Below are 20,798 nucleotides of genomic sequence, written 5' to 3'. Positions count from 1 at the left end.
GTTACATTTGTTGCTCTACTAATTACTCCATTTGCAAAAGTTTAATTGCGAGCCTTTCCTTGAGTACCTTAGCTCATATGCTTTTCACTTGAGTGCTCACAAAATTACAGGGCTCCTTTCTCCTCAGTCATGTGTTTCAGCTCTCAGTGGTTTGTGGACCTTTCCCCTCCAGTTCTTTCCTCTGCTCACTGGGGATGCCTTCTCTTTTGTCTTTGTGAGATGCTGTCACACAGCTCCAGCAAGCCATGTGTGAGAGAGATTCATTGCAAACTAATGATAGTCCCCGTGTTTATTTGAGTTGCTGTCATGTTTAGTCTCCATCAAGGCAGAGTAAGTGGCTGCATCACCGCCTCTCACTTACAAGCTTGTGTTAAATGTCATTTTCAGCATGTGTTATAAAACACCACGTGGTGAAGATAATCCATTTTGTTAGTTCTGAAACTTGAAACCCCTGTCACCAGACGCCAGAAGGAACCCCACATAAGTTGTGTAAATGACTTTGTTATAGCCAGGCTAGATGCTGAACCCACAGATTTGAGCCATTGTTAACTGCTTAAGCAGAAGTGCCTGGCAGGAAAATTTACACTGACACAACAGCATAACTTGGTTTATTATGAAGTCAGGAGGTAACAGCATCGTCCAAGTTGTGTTTTCCTCCTTGATTTTTCCCCTGCTTTTGCAACATCTGTGAAGTTAGTTTTGGCGTCTTTTGGTCCTTTACACTGTACCTGATGTAATTGCTGTCCATTTTCTTGCAGTCACTAAATTTCCCAAATTTTTTTTTTTTCCTTTAATTTTATTTCCCTTGGTGGTATCTCCATTCCAGAGTGTTCTTAAGTCCTTTTTATTCTGTTTTGGCCTTCAAGGGGGATCAATTTGGGCAAGCTTTGGTGCATGCCCCTGCACTTAATGGTATGCCATGCTTTTTCATGGTTTCCTCTTCAACGAAGATATTTTTCTTTTTTCTTTTTTTTTTTTTTTTTTTAGTATCCATGCCATGTCCCTCATATCTTCCCCTCCAAATTGTGTCTTCCTCCTTGATTTTTTCCCCTGCTCCTGCAACATCTGTGAAGTTAGTTTTTGCCTCTTTTGGTCCTTTGCCTTTTGTCCAGCAAGCACTCACAGCGCTTCACCCTCCTGCATGTTAAAAGGCACTCCTGCTGTAGGCAGCAGTTCATTGACAAGAGCCGTATTGACTGATGTCCTAATGCATTATTGACCCTGGACAGGGTCATCCCTGGGTGCAGGTCAGATATTGGGTGTGGCAATAGTAAGGAGAAGGGCTAGTTGGGAAGCTTTTGTTGGAGTCAAGGTCCAGCTGAAAATGGGCAGCTCATAGTGATGGTGCTTGTCTAAAGAATCAGATAGTAAGGAGAATATATCAAAGGTAGCCTTGGAGTTCCTTTGTCTCCAGTGCCTTTTGAGTGAAGGGGACATAGACAACAGTCACCTAAATTAGAGCAGAGTACAACACATTCATTTCTTTGTTGCTCTCTCTGTCCAGAGTAAATAACTCTTTAACACCATGTTCAGGAAAATAACAATCTTTACTTTTGCTCCAGGACTTCTCTGATGCTGAGTGACTTCAAGGTATCAGAGTAGCCTGCTCACCTCACTGGGACACTCTGGTTTTTTTTCACTCTTCAACCTTCTGACATCTCTTCCAGTTTAGATGTTCCTCAGTATTAAGAGGATCCTCTCCACAAAGATGAAAGGATTGGCAGCAAAAAACATCTCCTGGGGAATGGCATTGCCCTCCACCTGGTAAGAACTGCCCTGACAGGATATCAGGAAACAGCCTGAAGCTCAGGAGTCCTCCACACTTGGGACAAAGGCCTTGTGTGCCCCCCACATGTGGCACAGGTAAGGTGTGTGTCCATCCAGGCACGCTGTGTTTTAGAAAACCACTCTTGTGACTCGCACAGCATCTGACAGGGAAAGGGCTCTGTCCTGGGTTGACTATATGATGCTTTTATTCCCAAACGTCTCATTCTGTTTATGTTGAATAATAAGTTTTGCACCTTTAAGAGTGTTCCAGGAGAGTGAAGAGGGGGAAAGAAGAAGCGCGCAGTTTGTTTTCAGACACTGCACTCCTCCTCCACATTCCTGCTCCTGACTGTGTTGTTTGTGGATCGGCAGACAGTGGGACAGAGCTCTTCTTTTGCTTTTTAGTTAGTTTTAGCTAGCTGAGGCAAAGAAGTTCCCTGGACTGTTTGTTTTTTTTTTTCCTTTTTCTTCGGACCTCTTGAAACTGCTCTGGACTGAACACCCAGGGGAGCAGTGGCAGCTGCAGCCATGGCCCACTGGGCCGGGCCTGGCCTGTGACAACTCCAGCACCAGAGGGACTGATCAGAGACTGAGTGAGCTGAGCTTCAACCCGGGGTTTTCTCAGTTTGTCATCTCTTTTAGAGTGGCAAAGGGTCTCATTGTTTGATATTGTTTTGGTTTTATTGTTTAATAAACAGGTTTTTTCCACCTTTCTCCAAGGAGGTATTTTTTCCCTCCTGGACCTGTTGTGGGGAGGGGCCGATTGGATCTGCTTTTCCCACCGGAGCTCCTTTGGGGGATTCTTCCCCTAATTTGCTCTAAACCTGGACAGGCTCCCTGCAGGACGGACACCTGATGGAGAGCTGCTTTGCCGACTTGCCCATTTCTGGGGAGGAGGTGGGACGATCAGCAGGTTCAGCGTTCAGTGTTGCAGTGTTCCCATGTCGGGCTGGCCCAGCAGAGGGGGCTTTCGCACCGAGCAGAGGCGCTCCTGCCGCGGGAAACAAACAGCAGCCTGGGCAGAGCCCACTTCCAGCACCTCCTGTGCAAACACAGCCGTGGGTTTGGTGCCTTGGATTTGCCGTGCAGGAGACGTTTCCCATTTTTATTTGTGCCTGGACCACTCACCTGGTGCAGTATTGTTATGTCTGTTACCAAAATATCCCCCTGTCGTCACTCTCCACCTTCCCAGTCATAGGATGTTCCAAAAATTGCTATAAATTATGCTCACACTGATGAAAAGTAGGAGCAGTGATTCGATCTTGGAAAAGGTAATTATATAAAACCTCAAAATGTTTTAGAATTACATTCATGCAGCACCTAGAATTGACCCTTTATAGCAAAGCAAAAGTTCTATTTGTGGCTCTGACATGTCTTGTTTGATAGTTAAGTTAGATTCCTACACATGGAAAATTGAAACCCTATAAAATAAAAGTTAGTTATTTATGCAAGCATGGCCACCGGGAATAAGTAAAGCTTATGGCCTCATTTTTGACCACTAAGCCCTAGTACTTGCTACTGAGAATCCATGAAAATTCTGCCACCATGACTGGCCAAGGATGACCATTGGAAAAATACAAGTTGATTTTTAGAGAGTTACAGTTTTTCTATAATTTGCTGTATATGACAGTAAAATTGATTATGCTTTTTATACCATCTTCCCTAGTAGCTGCTTGAGGACTTCTTTTGGCCTTTTTCTGCAAGTTAAGTACACTGTCTTGGTCATACATAATCCTCTAGAGTAAAACCCATCTGTTCCTGTTTATAATGTGAACTCTTACAGCTTTACTACTGACCATACGACTTGGTAATTGTGAGTTTTATGTTTCTTAGTAAATACTTTGCTTGGAAAAAATAATTGAGGAAAACCCATTGAGGGTTTCAATAAAAATCATAGCAGAACAGGGCTGAAAAGAAATCCAATAGCTTGCCTGGTTCTTTCTGTTCCAGGATAAGAACAACCACCTTTATAAAAATATTTATTCTGTTATCATATTGTATCTTCCTAATACATTCTTCAATACTTCCAGCGATGGAGGCACCACAGCACAGCCTTGCCTGCAGTACACACTGCAGTTCTCATCTCCTCTTCCCACTACCCTCTGGCTCACCTTGAGACAGTGTGAGCTGTAAATCCTTCACTCAGTCTGTGGATGCTTTGAAATATTATAGATGAGCCCCAAAAGTCAAGCCACACATCTGTTTTAGAACAAAACTTTCTGACTGACCTTCCTCAAAATGGTGGGTTTGCAAATCAGCATCACTGAAAATGTGGGGCTTTCTGATTTATGAAGAATCAGGAGTGAATCAGGAATCAGGATCAAGAAACATGATTTCATTTTAGCTTATGAGTGTGAGTGGAGAAAAATGTCCCCCCCATGCCATGAAATGAATAGCCAAATGGCAGCTTGCATATTTGTGCATATTTGTGTCTGAAAACAGAATTAGTTTCCTGCAGAGAAGGAGATGTTCTGTGGTTTGCATGCTTCAGAAAAAGCTCTGTGAGGAATATTTCACAGAGTTTTGAAATTATGCGTCAAAATGGAACAAGATGTTTTGCTGTGTCCAGTCATTTTGACTGAAAGACACTGGAATATTACAAGTTATTGCTGCCCCTGAAAATGTCTGCCTATCCGCAGAACAAGTTTATAAAGAATTAAAGGAAGTGGATCACTATTAAAAAAAAAATCAAATCTCAGCTGATACATAAATAGTTAATCATTCAGAGTTAATCTGTAACCCAGGGAGAGCAGCAAACCACTGATCCTTGTTTGCTCTTTATCACACTGAATAGTGACTGCCTTTGGACAAATGGGAATAACCTTGCCAAGATTTCCTATAAGCTGTTTCTGTGGTTTGATACTCTAAGGGAAAAATTATACAGTGAATTAAGAGAAGCGCTCAAGCTGTGTTATGTCTTGGTGTGCTGACAAGGGGTAAAAAAAATGTGTTGAAAGGATGCAACTGTGAGAGTGGCCTCCCCTCAAAGTTTTACATAAAACCAGACAAACTACATTTGGGCAACTGAAGACCTGGCCACCTTGTAGCAAAGCCCAACCAGCCCTACATCTCAGCTGAGGGTTGCAAACGCTGCTTCAGTGCAGGCACGAGGCATCCTCAGCATCTCAGGTGTGCCCGGGGCCAGAAGGTCCCTTCTGACCAACCCCCCAGCCCAGCACTGAGAGCAAGGACCCTGGCAGAGGAAGGGCTGGGGAATACCTGCCCAGAGCCTGGCTGAGCTGGGGCAGCCCTGCAGGGGGCTGCTGCTGGCTGCTGCCTGGCTGGGCTCAAGCTGCAGCCCCCCTTACCACTGCCCCAGATCACCCACCAAACACCCCCAGCATTACCCACCTGCTAGGAGTAATAGCAGGGGAGTGGACAGGCCTAGGAGGCAGAGCTCCTCCTCTTTCTCACTGTTTCTTTCTGGATTAAAAATAAAAGGATAACAAACCATCTAATTTGCTGTGTTTTACACCCAGATACCCCAGTTAATGCTGTGAATTTAATTCTAGTAACCCTCTTTGATCTTTCTCCATTGGCAAGATTCTTGCAGTCTAAACTGCAATTCAGTGAATTGTCATAGAAAAAGGATTCTTTTGACAGTTTTTAGCATTGCCATTTAAAGCAAATTTTTTTGGATCAATAATATAGTGCTATATTTTTTTTAGTGTAGCTGCTGAAAATCCCTGTGGTAGTCAGGCTGTTAGGAAAGATATATTTGCTTCAATATACTTTATGTCAGATTCCTGTAAAATAAGTAACTGCACCAGAAGAAAGAAAAAGAGGGACTTCTATTCCCAAACAAGAGTCTGTCTTGTAGAAAGCTCTGAGCATCCACTTTGCTTTGATTGTGTATGTTCATTCTTTCCTTGATCACCTCATTAAAGATGAAGAAATAATTGATTTGATCTACTTTGTTCTGGCCTTAACAACATTGCAAGATGTGTGAGACAAACAAAGACTCCTCAGAAAGGAGAAGGAAAATGAGAAGGAAAGAAAACACTGAAAGGTCTCCTGGCTTTGTGATTTGAAGCAAAAAATATTGATACTGACAGTTCTTCTTGTGGCAAAGCATAGACTTGCAGAAATTAAGTGTTAACTTCTCAGGAGGTTGGTCTCCTGGCTGATGTATTGGCTAACAGCAATGCAAGCCATTCATGCTAGTCCACGTGCTAACCATGCTTGTACAGATCCTTTCTGCAGAGGGAAAGATCAAAGATCACTCTCTCAATTCAGAAAAAAATTACTTAATCCTGATAAAATTCCTTACATCATTGCATAACCGCTCACCTCTGCTATGGAAAGCAATGGAAACACAGGACAGCAATTTGTGCTGGTTGGTTCCCTGCTGTGAGATGAACTCATGCTCACTTGGAGGCCAAGTCCAAGTCAGAGCCTCTGTTTGCTCCTCTCACTGCCCATGCCCACATTTGTTCCAGCCTCAGTGCATCCATCTCCCCACTGGCTGTGCAGGATTACAGTCCAGAGGATCAGACTGTAATCATTCACCTCTGCCTTCACCATTTCCTAAGGGTTGCTCTGTCCCTTTGGGCCGCTGACCTTCTGGGTGGCTCCTGCCAAACAAACCTTCCCAAGGCCTTAGTAACAGCTGTGTATAACATTGATTGATGAAATATCAAGAAGTCTTTAAATTTTCCTTAAGAAAGAAAGTGACAGTGGAGTATAGTCCTAGTGAAGGGAAACAAGATTAGCTTTTTGCCTCAATTTAATTTTCTGACTCTTCTCAAGGGGATGCTGTCATCTTTGCCAATTTGCATTGGGTAAGTAGTTCCCCACTGACTTTCTGGCTGGCCTGTATTATTTATGTGAACACCTCCTACTCTGTCAAACATTCCCCCACATCACATAAGCACCACATTTAATGTAGAGAAAACCCTGGGGCTAGCTCCCAGGGTTAGCTAGTTTGTAGGTTTGGAAGATTAACTCAAAAGCATGAGTGATGTCTGAAATGTTGTTTCATGCATCTGATGAAAGGAGAAAACTGCTGGGTTGACCCATCTACTATCCATGTGCAGTCATCCCCTGCTCTGCTTGCCTGAGCCAAGGGGTAGGAGGAGTGAGAAGGGAGCAAGGAGGAAAGGGACAGCAGGTGGGAGTGAGAACGTGCATCTGAAATGCACAGATTTAGTGGGAGTCATGGAAGGAGCTGACTGACACACCTGAGAACGTTTCACCACGCTGCCAGCTCCAAGCTGATACAGGTTACCTTGGCTTGCAGGTGTCCCTCTGGTGCTCTGAATGCTGCCAAAGAAATCAGAGAGCCGTGCTTGTCTCTGGACAGTGGTTTTATCAGTCCCCTTATGGGCAAGCAGGCCACATTTTCCATGTCCTACTGCCCTTCTCCTTGATGGGCCAAGGATGCTGGCTGGGGTGGCACCAGCCATGGGTGCTGACCATGCCAGAGCTCTGCCAGTGATCCAGCTCCTCAGGGGCACCAGCAGGAGGAACTGCTGGTACTCCCACCTGTCTGACCCCTCTGTCAAGGACCTGTCTGACCCATCTGTCAAAGGAAGGCAGCACAGGGCTTTGGTGGGACTGAGCAGGTGAGAGCCTGGCTGCTGGGTGGGGCTTTCCCAAAGCTGTGGGAAAGACTGCTTCCACACCCTGCTCTGCTTGATTTAGATCTGGATTGATAAGGGAAGGCATCTCTTATCATCTGCTCATCAATCATGTAAGGTCTACTAATTGAAGAGAAAGTGAACAGAGCAGGTTTTCTTCACAGCTCCTGCATTCCCTTTTATATACAAAATATTTTTATGGGAGCAGGAATGTGAACTATGGCCATTTACACAGGAAAACCAGACCCACCAGGCTAATGAGTGAACCTCTCCATTGCAAATTCTCTCTGGTTTTCCTAGAAACAAATTAAACTATCCAGCAGGAAGCAGCTAGTTAATGTGTGTAAAAGAATGGAAATCAGAAGTGCTTAGGGAAACTGGGGACAAGTGGCACTGAGCCAGCCCTTACCTGGTTCTGTTCTCTGAATTTGTCATGTTCAGCACTGATACTGTTACATGATGATTTAGAGAAGGAATCAGTTTAGTTAGCCATTTTCTTCCAGCAGAACATCTGAAAACTCTGTTAAGAGAAGTTTGCAGACAGGAGGAGTAACATGACTTTTTCTTTAATTTGAAGGCTGTAAATTTCTGTTCAAGGGACTGATGTTTTACTAGGTAGTGAAGCAGTCTGATTAGCAAATTCGGGAGTCTTGCACTTGTGGAAAACAAGGACAGAGCAGCTGTCGCTTTTCAGGCCCACATTACTTTTAGCAGGGTCTCTAAACTCAGGCTGGTGTCCCATGGAGTATCCAAATTACTTTTGGGCTTTCTTTTGCATTTCAGACAAGTCAGACTGGCATGGCTGACAGTGCTGCTGTAACAGAGCAGGGCTGTGGCTGCACTGCAGCTCAGAGGGAGCTTCCCACCTTTCCTGGGGAGAGCCTTCAGGCAGCCACCAGGCTGGGCAAGGCAGGAGTCCAGAGCTGCAGCATGCGCCATCCACTGGTTTTCATTTTTAATTCCCATGGCAGAGTAAAATAAAGATTCCTTCTCTCTTGTAATGTCCCCTGAGCTCCTCTTGAGGGCTTCCTATGTGGATGATTAAAGAAAGCCCCAGAGACATTCACTTTCTTTCCATGATAAGTCTTGTCACAGATATTTGTTATTCACTCATTTGCAGTCGCTTCCTAGTTCCTGCCTGATCTCAGCTCTCTTGTTTAGAAAGCAGGAGTTTTTGGGAATGGGAGGTTTTTCCCCTTATTAGAGTGACTGACAGGGTTGCCAAACAGGTATTTTCCCCTGGAATCTATGCAGCATGAGGCAGTCAGGTACCCTGCCAGTCATTTTCTCTCCCAGTTTTGCACATGCCTTTCAGTGAGCTTTGCTCATGGGTCACAGAGAGCCATGGCTGCACAGTAGACATGCACTCATAATCACATCTTACCCACACCCTCACAGGACAGCTTCATCAAAACCCATTCCTGGTGGAAACTTGCTTCTTTTCCTTTCCTTCAGATTCTATCCAGAAAACCTCAGGTAGGCTTACATGTGAAGGAAGAAAAGGAGCATAAGAGAGAAACCATCCCTTCTTCCCTGCTGTGCTCCCAGGAGTATCCATATTTTCTTCCATCAGGGCTGGCTTTTCACATGAAAATCCCTTCACCTACTTGAAAGTTTGTACAAATGCAAACACAGGACAATCCCTTTCCAGATCCCGAGGAAGCCTTCTTTCCTCCATCTGTGACTGAGTATGATGAGCCAGAGTAAGAAATTACATCAGGGCAGGCAAACTAAAGCCCATTTGATGCCTACTCCAGAGGCTTCTGCAGGGGCTTGCTGTCTCCCCTTGCAGCTGAACTGCCCAAGCCACTCCATTTCCCTCTGTCTGCACACCACGGCTCCTGATCCTCCACAGTCACTACCTCCAGCGCTCAGCTGGGGCACTCCCTCCCTCTCCTCCCGAGCTGCAGCAGCCAAAGCCCAGGCACACTGTGATTTTAGGGTCAGTGCTCTCTGCTCTTAGCCCGGAGTTCAGTAGCAAAATGTATTTCCAGGGAGACAAAGTACTGGCTGTTCAAACCAAGGGCTGCTCTTCCAGCCCACAGCTACTCTCACAGCTGTGAGGAGCCCAGATGCTGCTGCTGCTCTCCCTGCCCAGGGACTGGGTGGCACCGGCTCTGCTTGCAGGCAGTGCACCCAGGCACACACTCGTGTTGACCTGCTCATCCAGGTCAGCACAATCCGTGTGCTGCCAGCAGGTGATGGAAGGCTGACACAGAGCTTTCACCTTCAGGCTGTGCGCCAAAAAGGAAGCTGAAGCTGGGAAAGGCATGGTGTTTCTCAGTTGGAAAGAAACTCAGGAAAAAAAAAAAATCTTGGAAGCCAACTTCTTCCACACACTTTGTGTTTGAAATGAATCTTTTGTCTACAGATCTGTCACCCCTCTGGTTAGCTGATCACCCAGTCACGCTCTCTTCTGGCAAGGAAAGCCCAGGAGCTTTCCATCCAACCCAGGATGGCTTCCTTCATGGGAATAAAGTTTGTTCCAAGCAGGAATAGAGGCAGGTTTTCCTTGAATTTTAAACAAAGATAATTTTTTCTAAGTTTCCTTTAAATCCTGGCCCCAGAGGAAGGGGAAGAAGAGTTACCACAAGATTAAAAGTCAGCTTCTTGTAAAGTTCAAGCTGAGAAAGTTGAAAACCTACTAGCTTAGGCTCTGAGCTTGTGATGAAAGCTGGGAAGTATTTTTCCTGATATGGCAGATTCCAGAAATTTTTAAGGTAAATTTTTTTTTTTATTTTTTGCAGGTCCAGCTGGTAGAAGGAAGGTGAATAATCCCTCATCCCTTAGAATAACATCTCTGGAGAGAAGGAACCTTCTCTCTGTGGAGAGCAGCAGTCACTGGCCAGCCAGGTGCAATGCAAATGTAGGATCACAGCACCCACTGCCCTCTTGGCTAAGCATGGGAACAGGCAGATTGCAACAGACACAGTGCCTCTGACCCTCAAATCCCATCTTTGGGAGGGCTGGAAGAAACAGGAAAGGCAGAGCAGAAGAGGCTCTGCAGATGGACAGTGCATCATCTGTGATAGTTTTGTACTGCAGAGCAGAGACTGAGAACAGCAGCACGGCCTCTCATCAGTCAGGAGAGGTTCTTTGAGGCATTTTTGTGCACATCTTCTAACTCTTCTCCAAATGGAGAGCTGTCAGGCTAAGTGAGGGCATTTGTATCCACATGAAACATGAGTAAAGTAATGAGTGCTGAGAACTTTGTTAAAAGATGGTTCATGCCTAGAGAGTAGGTCACACAAATCCCCTGCCCTCTAATTATGACATCAAAATTTTAATTTTGCGTCTTTGAAAATGTTTTCAAGGTTCAAGGGTCCTGCTGCAATAATTACGCAAAGGCATAGAATTCATGACAGTCCTGCTGGTGAAATATCTATTTTTAAGAAAAACACTGGCTCCCACTCTACCATTGACATGACCAATGAGGAGATTAGCTCCAGCTAAAATATAAACATGTGTTTGTCTGGATCTTTCTTTATGTTTGTTTTGGAAGCTTTCCCATTTAATTATAGCAGTATTCAGCTCAAGCCGTAAATGTGGACATAAAGAAAGAACTGATGAGTCATTCTTTACTGAATGCTACTTTCTAAAGTTAAAGTTCTATAGTTTAAGTTGATTTTTTTATTCTAACTATTCCACCCTCTACAGAGCTGTAATCCCTGTAAGGTATATATTGCTCAACAGCATAAATAGTCTTTGTGAGTGCAAGAAGAACTATTTGTATTCCTCTTGCACAATTTATGACTATTGCTATGGAACAGCTCAACCAAAGCAAGCAAGTTTCTTTTCTGGAAGTTTCACGTTTGCTGCTCTTGTAAAGGATTTTGAAAGGTGGTGGATAATATTATCTTACGTTTTGGAACCAGAGAAAGGCATCTAATTGGAGCATGCAAAAAAAAAGAAAAAAAAAAAAAAGAGTAACAAATGATGAAATAAAGAAATATATTGTAGACCTGACAAGAACTTTGAGGAAGTTAAATAAGTAGCTTAAATTCTGGAGACACATACAATGACTGCTACTGCCTTACCCAGATAGTGTCTGTCTTATCCAGGCCATCTTAATAAAAACTTAAAAATAGAAGTTTTACCTGTCTAATTAACACTGATTGAGAGAGTAAAGATTGGGTTCAAAACAGGACCATCAATGTTGAGAGCTCATCAGTAGCTGCATTTAAGCCCAGTATTATCAGGGGGAGAAACAGAAAGAAAAGAATTTATCCACAAACATATTGTGGCTGACAGCAGGTTCACAACTGACCAGCCACAAGCACTTACAGGCATCTCATCAAGCAGTCAGTCATTAAGCAATGGATAGAAATAATCATAAATGGAGAGTTTGGTAAATGAACAGGTTCAGTACATCACAATACCACAGTCACATCTCTGTGGGCTGCTGCATGTGCAAGGCCTGTCCTTGTTGTCATTCTTAGTGCTTCCATTTCTGTGGTTTGTTTGGGGACACGCCTGAGACTCACATTTTCTCACTCTTGCAGCAGAGAGGACCCAAGTGCCCAGCCATCCTGAGCTTTTGGCAGTCCTGGCATTGGTAGCAACAAAGTGGCTGTGAGTGTCTCCTCAGACATGTGGTGACTTAAAGTGACTCTCACCAGGCATCATTCTGGAAAAATAATTCATGACCTTTCCCTCTTTTCTCTCTTTTAGGCTTGCCAGTGTACTAGAGAGGAGCTGCACAAGGAGAAGAATTTGCTCAGAGTAGGGACACAAAGCCAGAGGTGACCTGTGTGCTTCACTCCAGCTCAGAAGGAGATGACTCAGGAACAAGCTGCTCTGTGTGTAGAATTACAGCAGGTAGGAATTTGCAAAAAAAAAAAAAAAGTCCACAAAAATGCATTACAGATCTTAAACCCAGAGTGTCTGCCATACTGAAGGATTAAGCTTCTCAGTACAAGTAAAAAACAATTTCCTTTAAGCATTTATTGCTTAATTTTAAAATTAGAAATTGTCAGCTGCAGAATTACCAACTTGTTGGTGTCTGATATACACTTTTCACTCTGCAGGCAGTGACCAGCACTGTGGGGTTTTGACTGCTGAGAACTTTCCCACTGAAGAATGAATTCATGAAGGACTGGCAAGTGCATGCTGCACACAGAGTTATACAAGTCCTTTTTGAAGGCAGAATCAGGAACAAAACTGTATTCTCTAAACTTGCTTTATAGTTGGTTGCCATTGCACAGCACTGCTTGTAACACTGCAAGTTCAAAGTTTGCATGGGAGTGAGCTGTTATTCATAATGAAAGTTTTATGTTCTTTAAAAATCTCCTGATTTTAAGAAAAAAAACCAGTTGCTGCCTTTTAAGAATATGACTCCAGGAAGTTCTATACATCAAATATTCACCTATGAGACCTTTGCAGTTAAAATATTGGTATTTTATATATATATAAATGCACACATACTTTTGATGAGTTTTCTAGAGTTCTAAAGAATTTGAGCAGCAAAGTTAGCTCCTGGTTCCTCTTACTGCCACTATTATACACAAAGGAGTTTGAGAAAGAAAAACAAAACAAAAAGAAAGAAAGAAAGAATATAAAAAAGACTACACAGTTGAGAGCAATTGAATTTTCAAGAGACACTTGTACAGTCTGGAGTCACTGAAGCTGTACGTGGTTGAAGTTCACCCCTATAAAAGAGCGGAAAGCCAAGGAGCGATGCACATCCAGCAGCCCTGGGCAGGCAGAGAGCCCAGCTCGGGGGCTGCTCAGCCTCTCTGGGGCTCAGGGGCCAGCAGGGGGCTCTGGCTGTGCTGACGGACCACAGGCATCTCAGCATGTCCTGGAGTGCCAAGCTGAGGCAGAGGCTTTTGGTCAGGTGTGCAGTATCTAAGTTATATAAAAGACAGGCTTGGGGAAGTCTGGCTGGGTAATGATGACTTCCAGTTTGTCCTCTTGCAAATACCAGCAGCTTTTTCTTTCTGTTTTACATCTGAAGTTAATTTTGTAGAAGTTAAGTGCTTTTATTTTCCAACCTAAGACCCTCAAGTTCATTAGCGTTACCCTGCTGAGGGAGGTGGAAGGGAAAACAGCCTTTTTTGTTGTCCAGTTTTTTGCTGGCTCCTTCACTGAATCCTCCCTGTGGTGCTGCATGATTTTAGCAGACAGAGATGTCTTTGTTCCTGAGGCTCCCATGCAGTGCTGCCTTGCCAAGCTTGCTCTCTCTGAGCCATGCCATTTTGGGTGGTGGCCTGGAGCCCATACCAGTCCCATGGGCAGCATGCAGGACCTGCCAGTGGCATTTCTGCTGCCCTCCAGGACAGCACACAGCCTTAAAGCAGCAGCAGCTACCTCCTTCCCTGCTAGAAATTAATCATTTCTTTTGCTCAGGGAAAAGCCCTTTGCCTCATGCACAGACTGAAGCCACACCTTGGGGTGGCAGAGCAGGGAGTAAACAATATTTTGTCAAGGCAGTGCAAGAAGTGAGGAGCCCTGAGTTCCAGAGTGCTGCTGCATGCTGCTCACCTCCTGCCAGGGCACCAGGGATGGGTAATTTAGTGAAGGGAGGTCCAAAGTGCTCCCAGCTGCATGGGAGAGAGCAACCCAGTGCCCAGGCTGTGTAAGCTCATGGTAGTTGTCTGTCTGGGATTTCTGCATGGTTTCCTCACACTGAGCAAGCCAGGTGTTCCCAGCCTCTGGATGCAGATCCACACAAGCCACCAACATTATACATGCATGCAATGCTCCTGGCCAGCTGCCACATCTCATTTCTTGTGTTCTTCTCTTGCTTGAAGGAACAGGTGTCCTGATTCAATTCAAATGAGTCTGGGATAAAGCATGGAAAATAACAGCTCAAAGGTGTTCTCTCAAAGAGACATATATTGCATAGGAGCAGATACTCTGAAATTTAGTTCCCTGGATGTAGTTCATACTTAAAACTCTTTAACTCATGCAAATTTTTCTCCTGGCCCACATAGTGTACTACATTGGATGGCTTTTACTGACAGGGCTGGCTGCAAAAGCAGGGTGGAAGCTCACAGGGGACCTCAGATAAGACCAATACCTTAAGCTGGAGTCTTTGAGATTTTTCCCAGTTTTCTCTTGAATGTTCCATCAGCTAAAAGCAGCAGATGTTTCCTAGACGCCAAGTTTCCTGTATGTTTTGTCCTTTTCTGATTTAAATTAGCCCTGTGAAGTTAATAGCGCTATCCTTGTATGACTTTCATTAACAGCCACACATCCCCAAACTGCATCTCCGAGCTCCAGGCACTCTGCATGGCTGTGCCAAGGCCCTCTGCTGCCAGCCTGAACCAGCAGCTGCCTGAGGTAAGCTGAGGGGCAGAAACCCCAGCAAGAGCAGCCCACAGACCGTGTCTTGTGGTCAGCTCGTGGTCCAAGGCTGATGAGACCTTCTCCAAGCTCCCTGGGAGCACTGGCACCCCTCTGTGGAGACTCACTGCCCACAGCCAGGGCCAGGGACCCCCCAGGAAGGGCATTTCTCACAGCTGCAGGATGCCAGGCCCAGCTCACCTGCAGATGCCCCCTCCAGCTTTGGTGTGTGGGGTCAAGCCCCATGGCTGCATCATGATGATTGCCATGTGGTACAAAGGAGTTCATCTCTGCTTGGGGCTTGCAAAACTCCACCTGAGGCAACAGTTTGATGAGATATGCTTAAGAGATTTAACATCCTTCCAGCCTAAATCTCTATGGACATCAATAGCTGTGGATTAAATACTGAAATGGTACAGAGCTGCCATCATGAAATGCATAAGTGATGAGTGTTACCACTCTCAGGTGACCACAGGCCTGAACAGCTTTTATCTCCCTAGACAAAGACTCCATTACACAACGGAAAAAACATTCCCAAACAGACAGTACAGCCCCAAATAGCCATGATCTTACCTCTCCTACAGACAGATACCCTTAAAGCCCACCAGCCTCAGTGGGCTAAGCTTATCTTACATGGATAAAGCCATGTTGAAAGAAAAGCTGTAGTGAGAAAGCAGAAGAGGTGAACAGCAAAGTCTTTGTTAACTGTATTTTGTTGTCTGTCTAACAAACACTAAGGAAAAAGGGTTTAAATGCTCTTAGCAGTTCTAGTGGCAGCATTTGTATCCAAGTGCCAGCATTGCATTGGACAAACCTCAGATCCCTGGCATTTCTAGTAAAATTTTAAAGGAAAAAATACTGACAAAAAAAAAATCCTTTACATGTGATCTTTAAGGTCCTTTCAGCAAAAGCAAATTATTCTAATGCTCAGAAACTGGTATTTTCTATTACTGTTTCCCTTCTTGTAATGTCACCTCCTGCCATTTCTGTGGTTAGATTTTCTTCATCCCCTGCCCTGTGGAGGTGCCAGCCGTGCTGGGGGGCAGCAGCTGAGATGTGATGCATGAAGAATATGAAGAATTACAGTGAGCACAGCAGCAGAAAGGATTTGAGCATTGGATTGCAAACTGCAGCTGGCAACAGTGGGATGGGGACTGGAGCAGGTGGACAGAAAAGTCGTCCTCTGTTGCACAAAGCAATGGATTACAGCCTGGGCTGAACAGACAGACTCAGAGTCCTTGAAGCAGCAGGACCCGGGGCTTGGTGAAACAGAGAGGAAATGTGAAGAGCAGTGTAGATGAGAGGCAAGACAGAGCACTGTGCCCCTAGCAGAATTCAGTTGGCTTCACTTGTCTCCCCCAGGTAAATAATTTAGGCAACAGAGCCTGCTCCATCACTGTAAAAGTCATTATAAATAACCCCTTTTAAGCCTTCTCTGGTGAGCAGCAGTGAGGGTTGCTGCCTGACAAGTTCTCAGGCCTCCAAAGGGCAGGAAGATGGCAGAGCAGGGACAGCTGAAGGTGTTTATGTGGGGGTTTCTGGCAGGGATTTTGTGGGCACATCACTCTGAGGGAGCATGGTCACCAAGCTACTTGGAGGAGAATGGATGAAGAAAGTTTATTCAGCATTTTGACATTAAGCAATGTGGCAAAGACTCAAGAAACTTCTTGGCCAAGTCCAACATCACTATAGAATCTGTTTGCTTGCATGGACTTAATGTGAACTTTGTGAGGTGCTTCAGCTTTGTCTCCGAGGCACTCGCTGTGCAGGAGGGACAGAGCACGGATCAAGGTGGGGCTGTGCCCTACTCCCTGCACAAGCTGCCAGGAGAGCACCAGCTACAAATCCACAGCTCCCCTCCACTGTGGCTGGGCTCCTGCATGTGCTGAGCTTAGGAAAATGTTTCTTCTTGCTGGGATGGAAATAAACAGAGCACTGCTAGAGCCTCGTGGTGATGGATGCCTGCATGTCCACTCAGTGCTGAAGGACAAGCACAACACAATTCCTTTCATCCTGATATTATCTTTCTGGGTAAGTAGCAGCCCATGTTTAGTGGGATGCCAGGATGACTAATTCTGCTGGGGACTTCCAAGCACAAGCTTACTGCAGCTTGACAGAAGAATCTAGAAAGAAGAGCTGACTTTTGTGCTTGGGGGCATAGACAGTGTCACAGGTACTTGTCAGAAGCATAGAGAGCTGGAGTAAAGAAAATACAGTTTCTGCCGTAAGTCTGAAGCAATCCTATACTGCCCACATAATGGGGTTTTTTTCTACTTGGTTATTGAACAGTTATTGAGCTGCACCTACCTTGTAAACCCCCTTCTGCTTTGCTACATTATTTGCTCTTTCACTCTCCCTGTGATAATACTGAAGATGGTAGGCAGCACTTTCCCAGTCCATATGTGCAATTCCCTCTTCTTGCTGTTTCATTTTCAGACTGCTCCTTGGGCTGATTCCCAAGCCAGTCCTCAGGAAGGTCACCAGGGTCTCTCACATCCCCATGTGTCCCTACTGTGGGCTTCCGACTCCTTTACCTTCCTCCCTGTGCCTCCAGCCTCTGCTGTCTTTGCTCAGAAAGCTGCTGTGGGGCTGGAAGGCAGGGGGGAGTGGTGAGGGTTCAGCAGGGTGGTGATGCAGCCCAAACATTTTTCACTTTGGATCTTCCCTCAGATTTTGGTTAGTCCTGCAGTAGATGCCAGATGCCGAGTCACTTCATTGAATTGTGTATACAGGGCAACAAAGCTTTTCCTTTATAGCCTGCTTTAGCTTAACTCCAAAAGAGCAGGAGCAAAACCAGGCACGAACTGCTCTTGCTGCGCAGAGCAGGGCTGGCTGTGTCCATCTCTCAGCAGGGGTGCCTGTCTGCACAAGCCAGGCTGCTGGCAGGGATGGGTAACTGGGATGTTCAGGGAACAACAGACACAGGATTGTCCAGAGAATGGCTGGTGAGAGCCGCTGCAGAGCAGCCAGTGCCATGGGTACAACAGCACGGGGCTGCCAGGGCTCACTGGCAGGTGCTGCTCTGCTCTCGTGGTCTCCCTGCACAGATGGTACCATGGTGGACAGGGATTCTGTTCCTTACCACAGATGCAAAGATTAGGATTCCCAAAATGTAGGTGTGTACAGTCAGGACATTTAAGCACCTGTATGATATGCACTCTCATCACACAGGTGCATGTGATGCACACAAAAAGAAAAAAAAAACAAGTGATGCTTCTGTGTGGTGCACAAAGATATGAACTTGGGAGGGATCTGCTGGGAAGTGACACAGTAGTCATGCTGTAGTCTCATATCTGGAGAATGACTTCTCTTATTCAACAAATGGACTTGGTGCAAATTGAGAGAAAAAATGGATGTTACACATTAATAAGACACAGAGACAGATTTTATTTTGAACCAAAAGTTAAAATTTATTTGGAATATCAATATACCCCCAAAAATAAAAATAAAAACTTCCTTTTATGTAATGAAATAGCCATTTGAAAATGGTAAAATAAAGATATTTATCATACTATTCTCTTCTAGTTATTGTACACATATTAAGGTTGTTTTTCTTTTTCTGAATATAAATCTAGCTTGAGCTTTAAGGCTCCAAAAAGCCTAAAGCATGTAGTGGCCCTTTTGAGAAAGCAGATAAGTCAATCAGAGCTGCATTTTTTCAGCAGACAGGCCTGTTTGAAGCTGTCCAGGACTGGACAGAAGGGAGATTTCTCAGGAAGGTCACTGTTTCAGGGAAGTATTATTTTATACCCATTGGGAAATACACTCTAACCTCTCTTCATGCAGCATTTTACATTATGATGTCCTGGGGAGGGCCCTGGTTACCCTTAGCTGTCAAGTTAATGTGCAGATCCAATCTTATTTGTGTTGGTACAGTTGATTCAATTTAAGAAATCAAATCCTACCCTGTGGTGTTTGCTCTGCTAGAAATTAAGTCAGTAACAAGACCCTGGTCCTGCCTTTACCCCTGTAAGCAAAAGCCTGTGTATGGTGCACTGGCTGCAAGGGAGCATTCATGATAGCAGGATCAGGGACTTGTCCTTTAGCTTGCTTTTAATAAAATAAATGGAATGGAAAATGTATTGAAATAAAACCGTGGAAACCCACAGATAATTCTGAGTTACAAATCTTCCCTTGTAGAAGGCTCACTGATGCTGGGCTGGAAAATATGACTGCAGACCCACATCAGAGCTGAGTAATGCCCCAGAGGGTTCATGTCACCACTAAGCAAAAAGGGAATTTAGGTCTTTCATCACCCTCTGCAACTGGGCTCCAGTGGGCTGAAGCAAAGCTACCCAAAGTCATTGGACATCTCACCAACAATCTTACTTTAAGCAGGCATTGGAACAAGCCCTGAACTTATGCAGTATGGTCTGAAATTGGTTTTGATGTCTTCCTTGATCAAAGCCATCTTCATTACTTTATATCTGTGTTTATGGTTCCTATACAAAGATGCTGTACTTCTGCTTCTGGTTCTGAAGTACACAACAGGCTACAACTCCTAGAGATATTACAGCACCACTGCATTGCATCTGGCACTGCTTACAAAGGCTGCTATTTCATGGTCACAATAATTGGTTTCTTATGCTCTGTTGCCTGAAACCACCTGAATGTTGCCTGAACCCTAAGGTACCATTGTTTTCAACTAAAATGTCCCAAGTTTTTACTTTCAGATGAAAAAATAAAGTACACCCAGGACTTGAACAAGTTATCAAACCATGGATGTTCCTCCAAACAAACCCACAGACTCACCCTGGCACTCAGGGAGTAACTGCCTAATTAACTTCTGCAGGAGGGACCCCTACCTGGAAGCTTTATTCCACCAGCCACTCCATCCTGAGCACTTGGCACTGTGCAGCCCACCCTCCTTCCACACTGCCTTTCCACATCTTGGAAGGGAGTGAGTGTTCACCCTGGAAATACTTTGTCCTGGGATATGGAATAGATCTCCCTCTGTGTCTCTCCTGCAACTTGTGTGCAATATTTCATTCCTGCTACCCTGCCTGACTCTTTTGAGTGATTCCTTTTGCACACTTTGGCCCTTATCTTGCAAAAAACCCAAATCATTTTACTGTGAGATGCTGGTGAGAGGTCTCTTTTGGAGCCAGCTGCTCCTAGTTGGGTGTTATCAGTGAGCGCAGACATAAATCATCTGTGACTGAGTTACAAAAGGTCTGTAAGAACCAGGGGTTTCCTTCTCATCACAGGCATGGTTTAAGGAGGCTGCAGAATTATCCAAGTTTTTGTTCTTTCACTAACTAGTTTAAAATATTTTCCTTAAAATGTTCACTACACAGAAGTAGTTTTAAGGAAGAGCCAAATTCTGCTGGCAGCTGCCTAAGCATAAATCCATACTGACCTTTCTGGTTTTATTTCAGTACATTGCATTAATGCATCAAAACATAAAACACAGACTTTGACCCTGGTAGAGTGAACTCATCAACAGTGGAACTTTCCTGACTTTAACAGTGGATCCCATAACAGCATTTCAAGCATGTCTCACAGCTGTCACAGGTCCTATAATCCTTGGTAAATTTATATAAAGTTTGAGTTCCCCATGGCATGTGTGAACACAACAGGATTACAGATGTCTTTAAAATAACTAGGGAAAAAAAAAGAGTTCTGGTACTGGACAAAAAAGTCTGAAAATATGACTCCAAGACCCAAGCCAGGGGAAATAAGTAGGACCCAATTAGCTTTGTTTGTATCTTGTGGCTCAAAGGTTGGAACAGCAGGAGTACTGTTGAGGTGTCATTACATGACAAGCTCAATGTTTAAGAATTTGCAAGTGGATTAAATGTGATGTCTAAATATCATGCATGTATGTTTCAGGGGAAGAAAAGTAAGAAAAACAGTGTCAGCTGTATTTTGTATTTTTGTCAAATTCTTTAATGCCAGTTAGACCATTTGGCTCCAGTGGAAAACCTCAGACGAAAAGCCTGCTGGTACAGTAGGGCCATAGGACCTGTGTAAATGTGTGTGTGATGTTCTAATTTCCTGAAGCAAATGGCAGTGTCACAGCCAGCTCCCAGTGTGACAAGAAATGCTCCCTAATTTGTCACTGTACCTTGCATGTCTGATCCTGCTGCCACATCCCTACAAGTGTGCTTGTGTGCAGCCCAGTCACCTGCCAGCATGCCCCCTGTTTTTGGTGCTCAGCTTCCC

At 44.6% G+C, this 20,798-nt stretch overlaps 1 protein-coding gene across 28 annotated transcripts in view; it reads left to right on the top strand.

The window, feature by feature from the left end:
• The window catches only part of EGF (epidermal growth factor), a 95,041-nt gene extending 75,368 nt beyond the window's left edge, over positions 1 to 19,673 (top strand). For 20 of the 28 annotated variants that reach the window (XM_074541031.1, XM_074541032.1, XM_074541033.1 and 17 more), the window contains 4 exons: positions 1,668 to 1,863; positions 11,849 to 11,918; positions 12,018 to 12,164; positions 12,374 to 19,673. The gene's annotated coding sequence lies outside the window, so the exon portion shown is untranslated. Of the gene's footprint in view, positions 1 to 1,667; positions 1,864 to 10,093; positions 10,200 to 11,848; positions 11,919 to 12,017; positions 12,165 to 12,373 lie in introns of all 28 variants that reach the window. The other 8 variants (XM_074541021.1, XM_074541025.1, XM_074541014.1 and 5 more) reach the window with 7 other exon arrangements.
• The last annotated feature ends 1,125 nt before the right edge of the window (positions 19,674 to 20,798 follow it).

Source organism: Zonotrichia albicollis, chromosome 5 (assembly GCF_047830755.1).
Source record: "Zonotrichia albicollis isolate bZonAlb1 chromosome 5, bZonAlb1.hap1, whole genome shotgun sequence".
Lineage (NCBI taxonomy): Eukaryota > Metazoa > Chordata > Aves > Passeriformes > Passerellidae > Zonotrichia > Zonotrichia albicollis.
This window is presented reverse-complemented; position numbering and strand designations above follow the sequence as displayed.